We start from the raw sequence: 13,055 nt of genomic DNA on the forward strand, positions 1-13,055 counted from the left end.
TACAAGGTGAAGACTGGACTTTCTTGTATAAAATTCTAAAGAACCTGAGGTGACCCTAAGTTATCTTTGAAGTCGTACAATTACATGAGAACATTACTGAACTGTATATGGGGCAATTTTAGATTTCACATAATATTGGGCTATTAATATTATTTGAGATATAAGATTTTTTCCATCTCTAGTGAAGAGCTGGCCGGTAAATGATATGATCAAAAATCATTCGCACAAGGCTTTAGGTCATAAGGCTACCTTTGTAGCATAACCCATTTCATTTGAAAATGGTGGTCTGGCAGAATCATTGTGTGCTGAGAGGAACTAAAGGTTCCATGTCTTAGCCTACCCAATTTCAGTTTGGAGCAAGCGATTTTTGCTCCTAAGAGTGAATAAGAAAGCAAGATACCTTCAGGTTGGGATGCTACAGAGATTCAAGTGTCTGATTTGTTAATCTAAGTCATCTGAGAAATTATACGAGCTTAGCATACTCACATATAGCTTCAGGCTGAAAAGGAAGATTCACTGGGGAGTTAATGAATTAAATCCAGTAATGAACTGAGGTGGGATCATGGGAGTCAAAGAAGGAGAAGCCAAGGGCAAGGAAGAGAGAGGCAAAATTTGACACCAGAGTTCAGGACTAGACAAGTCAAGTAGAAGCAGCAGTTTTCAAACATTGTTGTGCATGAGAGTCATGCAAAGAGAAAGTTAAACATATAGATGCCAATACTCGTTCTGATCCACTAATTCTGAACCTCTGGAATGGGATGTGTTCTAGATAAACGTGTCTTTTAAAACCTCTGGAGGTAATTCTCATGCACAGAAACGTTTGTTAAAAACTGGATTGGAACCTCCAGAAGGATTGGAGCTCTCTGGTATTTTAGATGAGTAAAGTATTCCTCTGAAGAAGTAAGCAGCGCATTTCATGAACATCTCCACAACCATCCGGATAATATTATAATATTTGGTCCCAAGGGTTGCTGGAAGCAGTGTGAATTAATACATTGTGGGCACCAGGCTACAAATAAGGGAAGTGTAGGAATCAATTAACTGTCATCCCTAGCCTTCAATTATTGTCTCACACCACTTCCATGTTTCAAGGATAAGCTGAATTGGACTTCATTGGGTCAGAAAATTTGTTTTGAGTATTTCTTTTGCATTAACTGGTTTGTTTGTGACCTCAGGCAAGTTACTTAACCACTTGAGCATTATTTTCTTTTTTTGTTAATGGGGTAAAATTTCTTGCCTTCCTATTAGGTGGTAGAAATTACTTTAAAAATTTTAAACTTTACATGAATGGAAATTTACATGGATTAAAAACGTAAACACTAAGTATTGATGTGAAAAAGTAAAAATATAAATACATTTTATATAACTGAACATGGCTTTGATGACTTAAGTCTTCATGGAATAAATAACTTCTTTCTTGTATTCCAGGATATTCAGTCTGATCTAAGTCTTTTCTACTCAGATTTATATATAAGTCTGTTTTTTTAAATCTCAGGCACTGTGTAGATTAAAATGTAGTCACTTTTCGGCGAATTCTCAACTGTTGGAGTTTCTTCTCCATCTCTTTTCTGCAGCTTTTTTGCAGGGAGTGGGGGAAAAGTCTTGAACAGGAGATGCTTCTGGAGTAATGCAGGCCGTTGGTTAGGGGCTTTTCCCCTTTGAGTTATACTTCAGACCACTGCTAAAATCTGCCACAGTTGGTAGATTTCTGTATCTGCTGGTGTGGACTGGTTGCTGTATCTATTGGTATGTGGCTAGTCTTACCTGTCATTTGGGGTATTATGCTGGCATGTGGCACCGTCATGATGCAGGGGCAAATTCTATGAGGTTTCAGGCCCTCTCTCAGTCTTCAATACTTGACTGTGCTCATTCCTTGTTAGAGGAGCTAGCTATACACTAAGTATGAAGTGCTTTAGGCCAAGGTCTCCCAGAAACAGACTTTGATGCAGGGATTTGAACGTATGTAAATTGTAAGTAAGTACTCCCAAAAGAAAATGATGAAGAAGCAGGGGAAGCAGGGTATGGATCAGGAAAACCCACCAAGTGCCCAGGGTCAGGTAAAGTTCTAGTCTCAGCTAGATTCTGCAGGAGTTCTGGAATGTAAATTATACTTTAGAGTTTGCATTTCGAACTAAGGAAGGTGGGCCTTTTTACTCCCACATCAGTTACTCATTGGTTAAGAGGCAGGGGTGGGAAGTGGGTGGTGGTCATAAATTACTTGGCATTTCTAACAAGGTTGCTCCTGTAACTCAAAGCCAATCTTCTGTAAAATATCAAAGATGCAAGTCTTTAGCAGAATAGCAGAAGCTGAGGGACAGATACACAGAGATGCTAGGATCTCAGGGTATTTGGGCAGGAGCCCAGAAACATCTGCTTCAGTCTACCTTGCACTGCTTTTCCATTAAGTTCACAGACTTTTCAAAAACCCGACTGGTCACAATTTCTGCAGAAAAACTGATGAGACATCTTGATGTGACAAGCTTTAATCACCACTGCCATAGTTGGTCTCAAGACCAAAACAGGTTCTCATAATTGCCCTCCTCTAACATCCATTTTAAACTCGCTCTAGTATCCTGATATTATTGAGCATTCTGTGCTGGTAAATAAGATATTCTGTAAGCCCTCAGATATGGTACATGCCAAGGCACTCAGAAGAGACAATATAATTGATAGCTGTGTGGAGTGAACCCGAGAATCATTTGAGTGATTTACTCTGGTTACCATGCAGTTATGGTTGCTGCGATTGTTTATTCACAGTTAAAACTTCTTCTGGGAGTCAGCGTGATACACTTTCTGTACGACCAAGTAAGTTTGTATTCAGTAACACTTGCATAGATAACAGATGCGTACCCTAGACAAAATAACAACAACAACAACAACAACAACAACAACAACAACAACAACAACAAAACTACCCAAAGGCGTTGGAGGCAAAGTGAAAGAAGATTTTGGAGACAGTCAGTAGTTGGATAAAGAAAATGTATGGATAAAAGGTATTTTTCATTTTCGTGGCTTCTCGATTGGAGATAGTTCTCTTTCCATTCTATACGGAGCATGTAAAATTGTCATTTACAAACCTGCAGTATCTCTGGCCTAAAGAATAGAAGGACCAAGTTTGAGGCAACCACAATAGCTGGAAATACAAGAGGAGTCTCAGAAAGGAGGGGTTCAGAGAGGGAGAATTCTAGATTCTGTGCACAAATTCCATGCACATTTGTATATAAACTCTAAAAGTCTCTGGATAGCCCCTGAACCACTCATATATGGGAAAGACTCCAAACTACCCAGTTAAGAACAAAACAAAACAAAATAAAACATCAAGAACAAAAAGCAGATCTAATATTTGGGCTGCTGCTTGGGAGACAGAGTTTCTTGTTTCTGTCCAATCAATAAACTACCTGATAAAACAAAACAAACAAAGACCAAATATCAACACTTTCTGGAGCAGATAACAAAATCCAGTCTCCAAAATATATATTCACAATTTCCATGATAACAACCCAAAGTAATTCTGTATATGAAGAAATAGAAAAACATAGAAAAATAGGACCCATTCTCAAGAGAAAATACAATTAATAGAGACTGACCCTGAGATAAAACAGATTTTAAAATTAGCAGGCAAAGGTTTTACAGTAGCTATTATAATAATGCTATCAGGAAAATATGCTTATAATAGATTAAAAAGCAGAAAATATCAGCAGAGAAAGAGAAACTATAAAAAAGAATCAAATGGAAATATTAGATGAAATAAATATAATACCTGAAATAAGAACTGAGGCTGAGAACGAAACTCTAGCTCTATTACATAATAGCAACCCTAAGTCCTCATAATGATCAAGGTCAATTATTCCTGTCAAAAATGGTAATTTTTTTTTTTTCCTACTAGTTTAATAGTGTGAGGAGTCAAAGAGACTCAATGGCAACCAATGTTTCACACTCAGTGGGCTCTTGTGACTTGATAGTGCCACTCCTCTATGAAGACTAGGGCCTTTAAACTTTCAAAGCTTAAAGATGCAGAGAAGGGAAGCACACATTCTCAAATATGTCAGTGGGAATAATAGTGAGCAGGGAAATTCTACTTCCATCCATTGGTTCTGGGACTCACATAGTTTACTGTTTTGGGACCCAGGTCCATACAAAGATTGTTACCTTAAGGTTTATATCATATTCTGAAGGACAATTCCCTACCATCACAAGAGGTCGTATCTAAGATAATGCCTCAGCTGTACCTTTAAGACTGTATTTCAACACTCTGTCAGGCCAGCAGTTTCTGGATTGTGTGGTATGTGATAAGACCAATGGATCATCTGGTCATGTGCCTACTGCTGCACATTTTTTGCTATTAGGTAGATACTGTGGCCCAACATGATATTATTCAGGATTCTGTGCCTGTAAATAAGACATTCTGTGAGCCCTCAGATACAGTACATGCCAAGGCACTCTGGCTGGAAGAGACAACCCCCTTTTCTTTTTTAATCCTGAAAAAGTGCTTTCCTTTTTAGAATGAAAGGGGTCCTATGTAATCAACTTGCCACCAACTAGAGTTTTTGTCTCCTTGAGTGATCATAATATATCAGGGACTCGGCATTGGTCTCTTTTGCTGATAAATTGAAGAGAATGTTTTTAGTGTCAATAGCTAAGTCATGGATAGCTTCCATCCTTGACATCATGTATAATCTGTTTATGAATCTATTGTGCAAGTGCTGGGGTAATCAAGGACAAATGCCAATTAACATCTGTTTGATGAATCATCCTGTTCATCTAATTGTTTAGTCTCTCTTCTGCAATGGATGCTCTGTAGTGGGTATTGTAGTGTGATAAAAATATCTTTTCCTACTGTAATTGTTCTTGTCCACAAGTCACAGATCAATGTTAGGGTTTTATCAGATCCTCAGTATTTCCATTTCATTTATTCTTCCAGGAGTCAGAGGAATGATCATTGGATAAGTCTGTATCCATGAGACTCTCTATTTGTTAAACCTGAGCCAGAAATCTAAGCTGGGCACGGTGGCTCATGCCTGTAATCTCAGCACTTTGGGAGGGTGAGGCAGGTGGATCACCTGAAGTCAGGAGTTTGAGACCAGCCTGGCCAACATGGTGAAACCCCGTCTCTACCAAAAAATAAAAAAAATTAGCCAGGCTTGGTGGCGGATGCCTGTAGTCCCAGCTACTTGGGAGGCTGAGGAAGGAGAATCCCTTGAATCTGGGAGGTGAAGGTTACAATGAGCCAAGATTGTGCCATTACACTCCAGCCTGGGTGACAAGAAAAAAAACTCCGTCTCAAAAACAAACAAACAAAAAAGCCTAAGCCAGAAATCTATTTATTACTTGACACCCACATGCCTATACTTTAATAGGGGAATCAGCATAATGCTTTGGATTCCTGATATCAGGATTAGTTCAGGCCCGACCACCCTTAAAATCTGTGTATTTCTCTTTTTTGAATATACAGTTACTTAGGTAGATGGCTGCAGGTCTGGTTGGGAAAGGACAAGGAGCATCACTACTGTTAAAGCATGTTGTCACATTGCATCTACCTTCCTTGGGAGCTTAATATCTTTTAATCTTTGGATTCTAGATGTGGAAACTGGCCCAGGTGTGGAATTTTCAACTGAAGTGATTGATATTAACATTTTTAATCTCCCCTTCTTAAGAAGATATAAAAACCTTCTCAGCAACTCATCTCAATTGGCCCTAGACACACCATCATCTTTTAGTCATTGACATAAATCCCCCGAGAGCCATGATCCCTGGCTACCATTTTGACCTTATTTTCTGTTAGGGTAATTACATCTACTCTGCCTCTAATGGTTAAAGTCTGCCACCCGAATCTTTCATACTTACTGTTAATAAGAAGCCCAGTTCCATAAAAGCATCTTCTATTACCAATCCCAGGCTTCAGCAGACAGCTGCTGTAAGATTCTTGGCAATATTAGAGACCCTGTCACTAAGGGAATTCATTATTTCATATCGCTATAGTAAACAGAGTATCCCCTAGGCTTTCCTGAACATAGTCAACTGGTGTTTTGGAGGGAGGTGGGTTACATATTAGTTACATACAGGCATGCCCACTGAGCCTTTTGCTCTCTTTCTCCATACTGCACCAGGTCAACTCTTCCATTTTCACATCACATAATGAGGGCTATTGTTTTTTACAGGCTTGCATGACAAAAGTCCTTAAAGCAGCAACTTATTACATCCAGCTCCAGAGGGCTTTTCTAAAAAGTGAAAAATCCTGAGTTAGATGATTTTGTCCCCAAATAAACAAACTTTCTGTTATCCAGCTTTATATTCTAAATTCTCCTCCTTAACCATCTAACACCCTCAAAATATACTCCAAAGCATTTTTCTAGTTTATGTTGCTACAGATTAGTTAGGTCCTGAAGCCCATTCAATCTATAATCCCTTTCCTTCTTTAATAGGGCAGCACTTCCCCAGTGATCTTAGTTCTTGGTTCTTAGTTCTTGGTTTGGTGTCCAGGATGGGAGATAGGAACAGATCTTGAGGAGAACAGCATTTTTTTATAAAGTCCCTGTCTTGGTTGAAACATCTGCATAGTCTTTAAACAAGAGGAAGGAAGGTTAGTCTATCCTCTAACAGGCCCAGAAGGTTTTGATGAATCTGTGGGTACTAGGTTGCCATGTGCATCTACCACATATTTCTATCCCAAGTCTCAGGATCTCACTACCAGGTAGCTACTTTTGGAGTGAGAGACTTAATCATCTAGCAAATTCATTCTGCCTTGAAGTTATGATACTTTATCATTAAGTCCTGGGCCTGGTCATTATTTGGGCTCTCCTCTGCCTACAGATGGTAAGGGTTTTTTTAAAGGTTGCCTTAGGCTCTCTGTCTTTCACATTTTGTAGTAAGTTGGTAATTGGCTAACTTCAGCCTATTTTCTCCCTTCAAAGCATCAATGCCACTTAGCAACCACCAACTAATTTCAAAGTCCTTATAAGTACTATTTCCTTTATACCTCTCAAATGCCAAAGATATTTACCAAAGCCAGTGCATTCCCTTCTACCTGTACCTCTTCTCAGATAATAGCAACATTACTGTGGCCTAACAGGGCTCATCGACATTCCACACACTTCTGTGATATGATCCTCCTTCATATCTGTCCTACATGTTATCCAAAACTTAGAATCCCATTTGGACAGTCTATAAGAAGGACCACTTCATGTACCAATTGCTTTAAGTTAGTTTTCACAGAAGCAGATTTGAACTAAGGATTGGACTACAAGTGGGTTATTTAAACAGTGCTTCCAGGAGAGAGTGGAAGGAGAGTGAATAATTAGAATATTGAAGAAAAAGGAGATTATGAGTGCAGCTTCAGGGGAAGCTCCAGGCTCAGACTGATCCCAATGGGCATATATATTTTATCTTGGAGTTTGTTTCATCTTGAGGCAAGAAAACTGAATTTTGTGCTTCTTTCTTGGCTGGTGTCCTAGATCCTCACCACCTTGAAGGCATTGTAAACTTCCGTGCACTTCTGGCTCATTATAGGAACAAAACCCTGAAGGGCATATGGGCACAGACTGTGACAAAGCACACATAATCAAGGGGATAGGAACAGTAGCAAAAGAGACCTGAGAAGGTCTGAGTGGGCACCAAGAGCATCCACTGCAGGAGATCCTCCTAGAGGTTTGCAGTAGCCTGGGGAAGCAAGGTCCCAGCACACGATGTTCTTAGATTTTCCCAAACCAATCTGGGTGTTTTTAGGATATCCCTTAATCCCTTAGCACTGAGTTTGGTGAAAGACAAGAGTCAGACAACATCACACACATCAAACACTTTGCCCTTCTCTTACCTTTGTCCAGCTTCTGCCAGCACCAGCAAGGCTTTTTCATTTTTTTTTTTTTTAACTATTCTCATAGCACATCTTTCTTCTTCCTTATTCTATGACTCACAGTAGAAATTCTGTGATCTTCATCCCCCATGGCATGACACCATATTTTCAAAAAAATCTATCCTTGTATTTTTAAGAAAATCACTTTCTCTTTCAAAAAAGCCCAATTCCAGCAAATAAAAAAAATAAAATACTTGACTTAACTTGATGCTTCACATTGGGCTAAAAAAAAAATCATTTTGGAGCTTCGAACCAAGCAATGACTCTTCTGAACTTGGCTGAGTACTGCTGCCCCTTGAAACAGCTGATGCCATTGTTTCAAAAGGTAGTGTTGCTAGGGGGCAAGTGAAAAGAACAAAATGTTGTTTTGTTAGCTCAGTAATGTCATCTTTGTCAAACAAATTATTGTAATATTATTGAACATTCCCAATTTTTCTGAGCTACTTAGTATTTTTATAATCTGCTCATGCTGTTTAGTTTATTTCTCCAGCTAAATCAAGTAGTTAGTTGTCTTCTCGCTGGCCTTTTTCTGCTTGCCTCCAGATATCTCTCTCTTGTTCTCCCATCCCTGCCTAGCTTGTTTCTTCTAAATTGCTCAGGGCTAGGAAACCAGCATGTTAAGATCATGTACTCACATAACAATATTTTGGTCAGTGATGGACCATATATATGACAGTGGTCCCATAAGATTATAATACTTTATTTTTACGGTCTTATACCCTTTCTGTGTTTAGATATGTTTAGATACATGAATATTTACCATTATGTTACAATTGACTAGCAGTATTCAGCATAGTCACATGAAACATGGGTTTATAGTCTAGGAGTAATAGGTTATAGCATGTAGCCTAGGTGTGTAGTGGGCTAGGCCATCTAGATTTGTGTAAGTACACTATGATGTTCACACAATGATGAAATTAACCAAATGACACATTCATCAGAATGTGTCCCCATCATTAAGCAATGTATGACTGCATTTAAGAGTTTCAACAATTTAGATGGGAGACCAAGTCTTCACCCATGACATCATATGAATGGTCTCTTGGTGAGTCTTCATGACAAAAACTTCAGGTACTCAGAGATCTGTGTGCATGTGTGTGTGTATGTGCATGCACACATGTATATGTGTTTGCCTGGATATGTTTAATTTCTTCTTAGATTCCTTTTAATAGATGATTGTGTTGAAGTTGCTGGAAATGTAACCTTCTATAATTGGGAAGATTCTATTCTCAACACAGTGATATTATCAGTTATATATCAAGTCTGCTCCATCTTTCACAGATTAAAGAAACATACACATGGACTATTCTGAAACTTTTTCAGGCCATTCTTTCTTTATTTGAAGACCCAAATTACTACGGGTCCTACAGATTTGCATGCCCTTTGAGATAGATTAAAAAAAAAAACTGGTTTAATTGCCAGGGGAGAGGCAAATTTGAGCAAAGAAAAAAGAAATACAAAACGCTCCAGGAACATGAATGGGCAAACCAGCAGGACAATCGAATTAACAGGCCATGTGTGAGGCTGATTGTACATGTAGGGACCATGGCTTTCAATTAACCAGACCACAATGGGACATCTGGTGCTCCAAGTGTGTTACATCTTTACTGCTGGTTTTCAAACTGGAAGGCTGCTGTGTTTTCTCTAGTTTTTCTTTGAATAAATACTTTTATATTCTCTAATGGAGAGAACCACATCGAAGGTTGTATCATGAGCTGCTGTTCTTTCCTCAATTAAATAAATGAAACTATTGACATTATATTGAATTAATTTCACTGATGTTACATTCCTGATGAATATATGTGTTCTGAGTAAATAAGTTGAGATAATTTTGTGGCTATTACTTGAGTCATGGTAGTGAGTACTAAATTGGTGAAATGGAGGTCATTTTGAAGGTGTAAGGAATATGTAGGGAGGCTTCTGCTGCTACGCATTATTATGGAATTCATAATAGTCTTTACCCATGGAAGCAATTACTCAAAGGGTATTCCTGAATGATGGACATCTGCCTCATCTTCAAACTTTCTAATGGCGAGTGCATTTAACGTGCTGATTCCACTGTTGGACAGTTGGCTGTGGTTGTCAGAAAACATCTTTCTAAGTAAACCATAATCATCCTCCTCACTCTCCCTGCATCTTTTGTCTCATCTGTTGTGGGCGGGAGCAGCAGAGTATCAAGTTATTCTCCTTGGTTCTTTGACTACTTAATAATGTCTATGATGTCCTTGGTAATATATAAATATATATAATAAAGAAAAATGCAATATATTTAGCTTAGTTTATTCCTTTTGAGCTCCCACAAGGGTTTTGTTTATTTTTGCAATCTTGTGCTGTATAGCAAAGACTCAGGGCCAGGTTAATCAGATGAAACTTTGTTCTAATCAAAAAGTGTTTGTAAAGACTCTTTGTCATTTCCTTTTGACTTCACACCCTCTTCTCATCTTAATCTCTTTTTCAGATATGCATCTTAGGTCCCAGAGAAAAGGAGGCATGAGCTGCAAGCTTCCTCTTATGTTATTTACAGTTAGTTATCCATGACAGTGGAAGTTGCACAGGAAGAAGAGAATATTGTTGTTCCTAGAAAGTTTTTCATGGCTCAGTTCAGGATTTTGCAAAACAAAGTCTGAGGATGAGATACATTTTAATGGAAAAAAGCTTAGCATCCAATTATGGCAGCTGGCTAAGACCAATAGTCTGAAATGTTAATATGCAAACAATAAGTAAGGTGTTTATTTTGGTTCTATTTCAGAATAAAAGACTGCTTCATGGTCATTTAAAGAGCTGTGCTTGGTTAGAAAATACTTTCTTTTTGGGGAAGGATCCATACAGTGATCAAATGCCTGCCAGTGAGTTTACAGAGAGGAAGTACGGATTAGTAGAATTTCATCCCTTCAAAACTTCTGTTTGCTTTAAGGGATCAGAAAGAACATTTACATGAGTCATGCAAACTCTCACAGACATGCTGAGATCTGAAGGCATTAAATGTAAGGAGAGAATACAACACAAGTTCTATAGCACAATTTTGACGTGACATTGATTATCATGCCACAGATTTGAACCTGCTGAGTGTGGGTTGAGCTAGTGAGACCTGTGTGGACAAGCATAAAATGCTATATCTGCAGAGACAGTTGGATCCATCTGCTGACTTTATTCATGTAATGACACAGATGTGAAAGTATATGACATTTTGTTCACCTAAAGTGCCAAATCCCCATTCTACTCTTGACAGATCCATGCAGCTTAAAGCTAAGGAACAACTTGAAAGGTCCTAAAGAATACCAGTCTTGAGGCTTCTCTTGGCAGTATTTTAGTCCACATTTCCCCCTGCCTGTAATTACACCTTTTCTTTTTCTTTTTTTCTCTTTTTTAACTTTTTTTTTAAAAAAAAAAACTAGTGCTGAATTCTCCCATTGGAGAGTTTCTGGCTCTGATTATAGGAGGTTCTCTCTACACAGAGTTGCTCAGCCTCACTCTGTACTGTTTGTCCTTGCAAGTCAGGGAGAACTGAAGCTTTTTATTTCTTCTTCTTCTTCTTCTTCTTCTTCTTCTTCTTCTTCTTCTTCTTCTTATTACCATTATTATTATTGTTATTATTTTGGTTTCTTGTCGGCAAAGATGTTTCTGTGTTGGGGATGAAAGTAATTTTACTTCTTCTAAATGGATGTCAATATATGTTCATAATTAGCCCAGTCACAAGGCATGCCTGGAGAGGAAAACAGCACACAGATATTTGATAGTGTATAAGTACATAATTTGGATTACCTGGAAAAGAATGAGAACAAGTACTTTAAGAGCCAGAACAAAAGTCTACTCTTTAGGTTTCCTCTAGTGTTATTGAAAAAAATGTTTAATTTATATCCATGTTATTGGAAGGGTAAGTCATGGACTGTCCTCACAACATTCCTCACTTCCAAGCAGGAACAATGTGTTGGGTGCTGAGGAATTGTCCCCTCTGTGGTACAGCAACCTTTGCCTTTCAATCACCTCCCGTGGTTCCTCTACCATTAATTCAAGCTTTTCAGCTTCTTTGAACAGAACTGCCCTCCGCATGTGCTCAGCTCTGTCCTTTGGATTGCAGGTCTCTGGAAGTCTCCAGGCTCCTAAACTTACCTGCCTGCATCAGAACTGATGCACCTCACAGTGCTCCTGGTGCTGCTTCTCTGAGCTTGACAGAAACAGTGCCCTCTGGGGCATATTACAGCTATTTCAACTGGACAAGTAGAGAAAAATAAATACCACTTAAGGAGTAGTAAAAAAAAAAATTGGCTTTCAGCCTTTTTGGAGCTTTATGTTGGAGGAAAAGGATTTATTTTGGGGGTAATCAGGCATGGAGATGGGCTAGAGGTGGAGCAAACAGTGGGTGAGCCTAGACTTGCTTGGCCAACATTGCTCAGCACACAAGGAAAACAAAGCTAGCTTTGGGAGAAGGTTCGAATCTGTGGATAACATCTTTCTTATTGTTGAAAAGGCATTTCTAGAATGTCAGCTTGTCACAAATAGCACTGCAGAAACAGTGGACCTAGGTTGTAAGTACTTTTTAACTTTCACATCTACAATTTGGACAGCTCCTTTCTCTGGCTCAGGAGGAGAAGGCGATGGAATCAAGCCTGCCAAGACAATAAAAGCTTTTCAAGACCACGATCTGTTAGATAAACAATTTTCCTTCTGTTCCCCATCCTATAAATGCTGCTCTGACTCTGACTTATTATTGTGTGTATCTAAGAATATAAAATCTTCTATTAATCACAAAGTACTGGAACCTATTCATTTAATTGATCACCCTTTCTCACCCCCAGTACAACTATGTAAGGTAGCAACGTAATGGAAAGAACACAGAACTGAGAAAGGTAAGCAGAACTATAGCATTTGTTGCAATCAGTCAGTGAATACTTTGCCTTTTAACTCAACATGCACTTTAGATTTAAACTTCTACAAAACTTAGTAGAAGGGCTAATATTTAAAATTTTATTCCAGACGATTCGTTGCATTTTTTTTTATCTTTTGAAGTCTAAGACCATAATTTTTTCTTCCTAGGTCATTCCAGCACACTTAGAGAGAGAAAGAGAGAGAGAAAGAATATGTGCAAAATAAAGAATTATTGTATCTGGCATACATCAACACAAAACTTTCCCTTTAGGAGTCTCCCTGCATTTGCATAGACACAGTTTATTGAAGTTACTTTAAAATTATAAGAAGGCAAGTGAAT

Source organism: Gorilla gorilla, chromosome 4 (genome assembly GCF_029281585.2).
Source record: "Gorilla gorilla gorilla isolate KB3781 chromosome 4, NHGRI_mGorGor1-v2.1_pri, whole genome shotgun sequence".
Classification (NCBI taxonomy): Eukaryota; Metazoa; Chordata; class Mammalia; order Primates; family Hominidae; genus Gorilla; species Gorilla gorilla.